The sequence below is a fragment of the Coptis chinensis genome, chromosome 4, assembly GCF_015680905.1.
Source record: "Coptis chinensis isolate HL-2020 chromosome 4, ASM1568090v1, whole genome shotgun sequence".
NCBI lineage: Eukaryota > Viridiplantae > Streptophyta > Magnoliopsida > Ranunculales > Ranunculaceae > Coptis > Coptis chinensis.
This window is the reverse complement of record NC_141459.1, coordinates 90344201-90352764: the sequence shown is the minus strand read 5'-3', so window position 1 is coordinate 90352764 and position 8564 is coordinate 90344201. Positions and strand designations below refer to the sequence as shown.

The 8564-nt window shown below is 37.7% G+C and overlaps 1 long non-coding RNA gene across 1 annotated transcript; it reads left to right on the top strand.

Annotated features, from left to right (window-relative positions):
• Positions 1 to 398: 398 nt before the first annotated feature.
• LOC147505564 (uncharacterized) lies at positions 399 to 8043 on the top strand. Its single transcript, XR_015193357.1, has 3 exons — positions 399 to 473; positions 1846 to 1914; positions 7719 to 8043. It is a non-coding gene; the product is annotated as an uncharacterized LOC147505564 (long non-coding RNA).
• The last annotated feature ends 521 nt before the right edge of the window (positions 8044 to 8564 follow it).

The following is an 8564-nucleotide window of genomic DNA, read 5'->3' as shown; positions in this document are numbered from 1 at the left end:
TCGCATATCTCACCATATCTAGCATCAATGAGCAAAGTCAAATTTGTGGAACATAGTGCGTAACGGTCGACCTCAACCTGTCGGTTCCATTTTTTTGTGTTTTATTTTTAACTCAACCTGTAATGCTTGAAGTCCCAAATGTTCATCTCTTGTCCCCATCTATATAATAAGCTAAGGATTTTTTTAGCACTACAGGACAAAATTACAAACAAAGGACGGTCTAGATCTATTTTAAGAAAATCTAACGACTGTTGTGTGCGGACCACTTGTGAAATTAGAAACCCAAACCTTTGAAAAACCCTTCAAAAACCAACAAAGTTCGTAGACAAGATAAACAAATTGTTGAGTGCAAAAAAGAAGGCTTGATTCAGAATGCTGAAAACATCTCTTTCTCTACAAGCTGAAATACATTGGTACCCCAATTCTAATGGTTCCTCCTTTCTACACTTTCAGTCGATTTGCATCTCTTAAAGGTTCTTTTTATCTCCATCTCAATTAAAGTTGTAATTTTTTTTTTGTTGTTCAATTATCATCGTTGTTGTCTAAATTTCATTGTTGGTGTATTGGTTTTTTTGTGTGTGTGAGGGTGTTGTCTTTTAATTCTACGTTGTTTTTAATTGTTTCTCTATATGTATGATGGGCCCTTTGTTGATACAGCAACTCCACTAATGGTTTCGACTTTCAAGTTAAACATCTAAAATTCTAGACCATTAACTGCATGAAGTCGAAATGCGATATTCGTATAGGTTGTAGCAAGAGAAGATAGCCAGCTCAAAAGTGTATGTAGGAGCCTAGGAGGTGCAAAATGTTATGTTGTTTACTAATTTCTTCGGAACAGATAATATTATCCCATAGCTCATACTACAAACTTATGGAGTATGAAGGAAGCCCATCGAGAATTTAAAACATTATGTAAGGGAGGTTGAGAAAGCACAGTACCAAATTTCAAAGAATATTTGTTGGTGGGTGCTATTCCTAAATCATATTCCTTAAAGCTGGTAACAATTGGCTTCTGCAATAACGTAAGAAGAAGATTGATGTCTTCTATAGATCTATAGGCTTTTGCCAATTGCTAACAACAAAGGCAGAAAATATCCGATATATTTAGACTACATTGTCGATATGCAAGAGCCGAATACATTCTTTTAGGACTATAGTTACAAATTCTGTTAGCTCCCTGGTTTTGATGTGTAACCAAATTAATTATGATGGGACTTGAGTTTGGTGTTTGGGAATCAGTAGGATGACATCAAATCTGTAGGTGCAAGCTTGATTTGTTAAAAGAACTTTTCGGGTACGCTTCTTCTTAATATCTACCATTACTTTTACTACTAACAGTCTTGAGATGGTGAATGAAAATATAAAATCGGTTTTGTAAATGCTGTTGATTTACATAATGTGTAAAATCATGTGGTTAGGATGATGATACGATTGATAATGTAGACTTGAGTTAAGTGAATGGTGGGAAATTACGTATGTGATTCCCGTAGACTTGCACTATCTGAGTTTATTTTCATTCATGTCCTTGCAACAACGAAACAGGAAAGCTTTAACCGAGTACTCCTTCCATCACTTTTCTTCTCACGACAACTTTGCAACCTCCATATACCATTTTCCTATTTACAACTGCTTTATATTGTATGATGTATTGTATGATATTGGTACTGCTTCCGTTAGATATTTGGCAAACTGTTTTACTTCATGTTATTTTAGGTAGTATTTGAATTTTATTTTTTACTTCCAAGTGAGAGGATTAGAGTCAATAGCTTACAATAAGGACTGTATTGGTGTGGTTTTGCTGACAATCACTCATCTGATGATATTAAAATCCCATTTTTGGTTCAGGAGGATATTCATGAGCTTCTCTTGAGTTTCACAGAAGTTAGTTAGAGCTCCCTTAAACCAATATTCCAGGTATAATATTTCACCCGTTTTTGTTCTTAGAACTCCCCTTATTAATCCATCATTTCAGTTATGATACCATTTAACTTTCTGCATAATTTCTTTCCTAGGCAATCATGGTGAAAGAGCTTAATTCATGCCGTGCAAGAGCAAATTGCAACAATATGAAATACTATTATGTGATTTCACTTAATTTGTGTCATAACCACTTTTAAATATCACTTGAACATAGTCCCGAAACGAATTGGTTTTTTTTACATAGATTTACATACACCCACACACATATATATTTGTCCAGTTACATATCTAACATTATATTGATTGTCTGTTATTTACGAAAGTACAACTATATCAACATATTAATGGGCGTATCTTAGGTCGCGACTTCATTACCACAAACAGGAGAAATGAAAGAGAGGGGAAAGGAGTCGTTAATTCACACAGTCAATTCCATAGCACGACATCCTGTTACGCCTCCCAATCTGATATATGTGCCTCCCCATCGAAGATATGCTACGCCCCCGAATCTGGTATATGTGCCTCCTAATCGAAGATCTTCTCCTTCTCCATCTGATGTGCTTCATAATCGAAGATCTACTCCTTCTCCATCTGTTGTGCCTCATAATCAAAGATCTACTCCTTCTCCATATGTTGTGCCTCCTAATCGAAGATCTAATGCAGCTCCCAATAAGCTATCTGTTGTGCCTCCTAATCGAAAATTTACTACAGCTCCCAATAGGCTATATGTTGTGCCTCCTAATCGAAGATCCACTGCAATTCCCACTAGGCTATATGTTGTGCCTCCTAATTGAAGTTCTATTGCAGTTCCCAATATGTTATCTGTTGTGCCTCCCAGTCAAAGATCTATTGCACCTCCTAATCGGAGATCTGTTGCACAACATCTTCGAAGAGAAAAGGAAATGCAAGTGCCTCTAGATCACGATCAAATGACTATAGCACAACAAAATCGTAGACAGAGAGAAAAAGATGTTATGTCTGATTACATAGCAGATTCCTTTAAGAAGACGAGGTCAACGTACGAAGTTGGGTCTTCTTCATCAATGTATGATATCTCTCATAGAGAAAACCAGCCTTCATTCACAAAAGATGTAACAATGCAAAGTTGTGAGGATAACACTATGTAAGTCAAGTGCTTAAATTCTCACTCTTATGTTAAGTTTCAACATACCGTAAAGCGTGATATATCATAGGTCTATTTTTGCAGTGATCATGATATGACTGGATTTGATGAAAGTAAAGAAGAAATTCTTAATTCTCATAGCCATGCACTTCCAGTTCCAAATCGCCGTCACTTTTTGGGAAAGATGGATGTTCTTTGTCCATTTTGTTCGGCCCTTCATTGGAAAGATGAACAGTTATCGAAATCAAGGCGCAACCGACCTTTATTTGGAACTTGCTGTTTACAAGGAAAAGTTAAGCTACCGCTTCTTTCTCCACTGCCTCCGGCACTTAAATCTTTATTCGAAGGATCTAATAAACGTGCAAGATTATTCCATGAGCAGATTCGGCAATACAACGTGTGTAATGCCTTTACCAGTCTTGGTTGCAAATTTAACGATCGTGTGTTACATGGACGTGGTCCTACTTCATTCACTATTCATGGGGAGTTGCGGCATCAAATCGGTTCATTGTTGCCTGATCCAAGGATGGAACCTAAGTTTTCACAACTTTATATTTATGATTCCCTAGCTGCTTTGGATCACCGTCATAATTGTAATCCGAATTTGTCAAGGGAAGTGTTGAAAATTGTACAAGAAACTCTTCTGCAAACCCACAAGTTTTGTGATATCTATAAACAAGCATTTGAGGTTTTAACTAAAAATGCTTCTGAGAATAACAATGTTCTGGTCCATCTACATTATGATCCGCGTTCGGATAGACGAAGGTACAATCTTCCGACAACTGATGAGATTGCAGTGATATTGCCTGGAGATGGGAGTAAGGTTGATGCCATGCGTGATATTATACTTCGCTTGAGAGGAGGGCATGAGTTGGAACGGATAAGCGAATGTCATCTCACTTATTTGCCTTTGCATTATGTTCTTCTGTTTTCTTATGGGGATTTGGGTTGGTCACCTGATTTGAAGTTGTGGTACGTCAAGAGAAATGCTCCAAGCAATGCAAGACTCACCTAATTATTGTATTACGCCTACCGTTTGTTTGAACGACCCACAGAGTACTCATCCATCTTACTGGGGTGTAAATTGTTGCATGAATTTTTGGTTGATGCTTGGGCTGCATATGAACAGAACCGGCTGCGATACATTAGACTAAATCAAGACACCATCTGTTTGGATGTGTACAAGTGCTTGACAGATGTTGCACTTGAGGGATTAAGTCCTGATCAAATTGACCAACGGTTCATTTTGCCTTCCTCGCATGTTGGAAGTCCAAAGCACATGTACGAGATTTTTCAGGATTCAATGGCTATCACCCGGCACTATCAGCACCCAGATATTTTTCTTACGGTGACTACAAACCGTAATTGACAAGAAATTAAAGATGCGCTCAAAGAACACCAAACTTCGACACTTCGGCCTGAAATAGTTGCACGGGTATTCGAGTTGAAACAAAAAGCAATTATGAAAGAAATCTTGAAGAATGATATCTTCGGCCGGGTGGTTGCATATGTCTATACCATTAAATTTCAGAAGCGCGGTCTTCCACACATGCATTGCCTTTTATTTCTCGCGCATGATGACAAGATCCGAAACAGTGAGCAAGTGGATAAATTTGTATGTGCTGAATTCCCAGACCCCGACACCCACCCTACATTGTTTGAAACAGTGAAGAAGTGCATGGTTTATGGCCCCTGTGGTGATCGAGATCCGAGTGCTTCATGTATGGAAAATGGTCGATGCACCAAAGGCTATCCAAAAGAGTTTGTGGAGGAAACAATTATGGATAAAAAAAGGTACTCCATTTACCGGGCCGACATTAATCGGCAAGAAATATTTTGTGAAGAGGAAGAATAAAATGGTTAAAGTTGATAATGGAGATGTTGTTCCCTACAATGCATATCCGTGTCCGAAATGTTTGACGCCATATCAATGTTTGAAGTTTGTGCATCGTGTCAAGCTATTAAATATATTAAGAAGTACATCTACAAAGGCTATGACAAAGCAACAAAGGTGGTGGCGGCAGAACAAATGATGAGATTCAAAGAATATATCAATGCAAGGTATATTGGACCAACGAGAAGTTGCATGGCATCTATTTCAGAATCCAATGCATAAAGAGTTTCCAAGTGTCCAACGATTGGCTTCATTTGGAAGGCATGCATAGGGTTTTTTCAATAGCAAAGAGCCCATGGATACAATTCTTGCCCAAGCCGGAGACCAAACTTCAACACCGATAGCTTTCTTTAAGTTGTTGTCTGGTCAAGATCCGGATGCACGAAAGCATATGCCTATCAAGAATTTCCACGACACTATGTTTTCCACAAAGACTCTCAAGAGTGGACTCCTAGGACTCGTGGGACCTTCCATTGGTAGGATGTATTTTGCAAGCCCTAATGCCGGGAGATTTTATCTACGCTTGCTATTTATTGTTGTAAAAGGGCCTACATCCTTTGCATATCTTTATAAAGTCGGTGATACCGCGGTACAACACATACAAAGAAGCATGTATTGCCCGTGGGCTGTTAGAAACCCGATAATGAGTGGATACAATGCCTAGAAGAGGCTTACGATAATGAAAACCTGGATATCAACTGAGGAGGTTGTTTTGTGTAATTCTTTTAGAGTGTCATCCGTTACTTACCGGATCTACTTTGGAGCAAATTTGCATCGAGTATATGTGATGATCTTGGACACTAGCTTCAAACAAAACATGGCATCCTAGATCCAACTGATGAGCAAATAATAGATTACGGCTTATATCTGGTGGAACAAATCCTTTTAGAATCTGGGAAGACATTGGAAGATTTCCCGCCCATGCCAAAGCAAAAAGAGGATTGGAGCAAAATTGTTGGCAATAGGCTCATTTGGGAGCAACGCCAACTTCAGCATGAAGGCATAGGAGAAGAGGGTGCAGTTGATGTGAGTCGTCTTAATGATGAACAACTTCATGCTTACAACGCGCTATGACTCGATTCAAGATATGGTGACAAGGGCAAACTTTTCTTATTGAATGGAGCAGCTAGTACAGGGAAAACTTTTTTGTATAATACAATTGCAAAGGCCTGCCGCAGCATGGGTCCTATTGTCATCATGGTGGCATCATCGGGAATTGCATATTTGTTATTGTCTGGTGGACGCACTGCTCACTCTACATTTAAGATTCCAATTGATGTGATGGATACCACTTTTTGCGGCTTTGCTAAACATTCCGACCTTGCTGACCTATTTAAAGAAACAAAACTAATTGTTTGGGACGAGGTGCCCATGCAACATAGATACTGTGTTAAGGCTGTGGATAGAACATTTCAAGATATTTGCTGAAATAAAAAGATATTTGGTGGTATCACTACAGTTCTTGGTGGTGATTTTCGACAAACACTACCTGTTATACCGTTAGGCCAGAGAGAGCAATTTGTTGGTGCATCACTACGGCGCTCTTTCTTTTGGAGTTATTTAGAATTTTTGCACTTGGTACAGAACATGCGGCTTGAAATGGCGGAGTCCGAGAATGTCGAATTCACCGATTTTTTGTTGGAGGTGTGCTATTAATGCCTTCTAATTAGAATGTTTTTTCTCTATTAGTTCCATATATAAACGAACTATTTTAGAAACTAATGAATTCATTTTTTGCTTTGATTCATTTAGATTGGTTTGAATCCCAAAGAATGCGTACAATTGCCGAATGGAATCCGCATGTGTACCAATATCCAAGAACTCATCTTCTCTGTCTATCCCCAATTGGATGTTATGGACACACCGTCTCCAACTTTCTTAACTGATCGTACTATTCTTGCTGCCCGTAATGATGATGTGAGTGCAATTAATGAGGTTGCACTAAATTTGTTCCCTGATGAAGCGCTCGAGTATTTGGCTGCAGATAAAATTATCGAAGATGATATTGATAATCCAAGTGGGGCTCACTATCCCACCGAGTTTCGCAACTCCCTCGACCCTTCTAGCTTACCACCTTTCAATCTCAAGTTAAAACTTGGATGCCCTATAATGTTGCTCAGGAATATAGCACCTAAAGATGGCCTTTGCAATGGGACCGCGACTTTATGGTGCTTCAATGTCTTGATAAAGTCCTTCAAGCCAAAATTTTGACTGGAGAGAAAGCTGGAAATCCGGTACTCATCCCAAGAATATCTCTGGCTCCCTCAAATTCAGAGTTGCCTTTCAAACTATCAAGGCGACAATTCCCTGTTCGACTAGCTTATGCCATGACAATTAATAAGTCGCAAGGTCAGTCAGTGAAATATGTTGGCATTGATTTGAGGACACCGGTTTTCAGTTATGGACAACTCTATGTGGCTATGTCCAGATGTACTTCTTCAAAAAGAATATCCGTTTTTCTTCCACCTAATGCAAGAAATTGTACCACAAATGTCGTATACCCAGAAGTTATTCTCTAAGGACATCGATACCAATGAGAAAAGGCGAGTGAGAAATTAAAGAATGCTACTTTTATTGGTTTAGAAATTAAAGAATATGTTGTATCCATATATATGCTATGTAAGTTTTTATGATAGTTTTTTTTTTTTTTTTTTTTATGATAGCGTGGATACTTAAAAGTAAGAATAGAGATTATTTCATTTTGAGAACCATCTCTTTTGTAAACAATATGCTAAATGTATCAAGTCTAAAAAAAATCATGTGTATGTGGTTTGCTTGCAGGTACCAAGTTAAATTGTCATAATTTTTCAACAACCTGATTGCAATCATTGCTCCATGGCGCATTTATCCATATGGTAGCAGAATAGTGTGAACTGTATGCATAGAGGGGAGAATGAGAGAAATGAAGAACTTGATCAGTGGGCATAGAGTATTTATTTTATTTTATTTTATTTTTTCCTTTCGTTACTAGAATTAGCCCCAGGTAAAAAATTATGCAAAGTTTTTTTTAATGTTTAATGAATTGTCTTTTAGTTTTATAAGTAATTTGTGTTATCTATAAATATGAAGTTATATATTTTGGTATGGTTGATCTATGAGAATTGTATTATTTGATTTTCAGGTTATGACAAGATTTAGGTTTTTGAAATATTGAAAATACAAAGGAGACTCTGCTGGATTTTTTTATTTTTTTTAAAAAAAAAATGATGATGCTCTTAATTGAAGACTCTCTCCTCTTATTTTCCTCATTCTCATTCTGATATGTGTTGAATTAATGAATGTATAAGAGTATGTGTAATGAGTTGGTTTGTGAGAAATGAAATGCATAGAATTGCAATCATTAAGCTCAAAGTATGTGTATGAAATGATTATGAAGTATAAAATTGTTGGAAATAGTTATATCATCGATCCAATACTACCATAGAGATGGTCTCTTGGAGTGTTGTTCAAAAACAATGTGTCTAGAGTGCAGGGGCATTCACTAGTTTACAATAAGGGAGGGTAGTCGTACAAGAAAAACCATCATTGCAATGGCTGCACCACTGCCATTCAAGTGTTCAGCAACATAGTCCACAAAACTATGCTCTGTCACTCTGAACCATACATCCTAGCTGTAGAAGAACATGA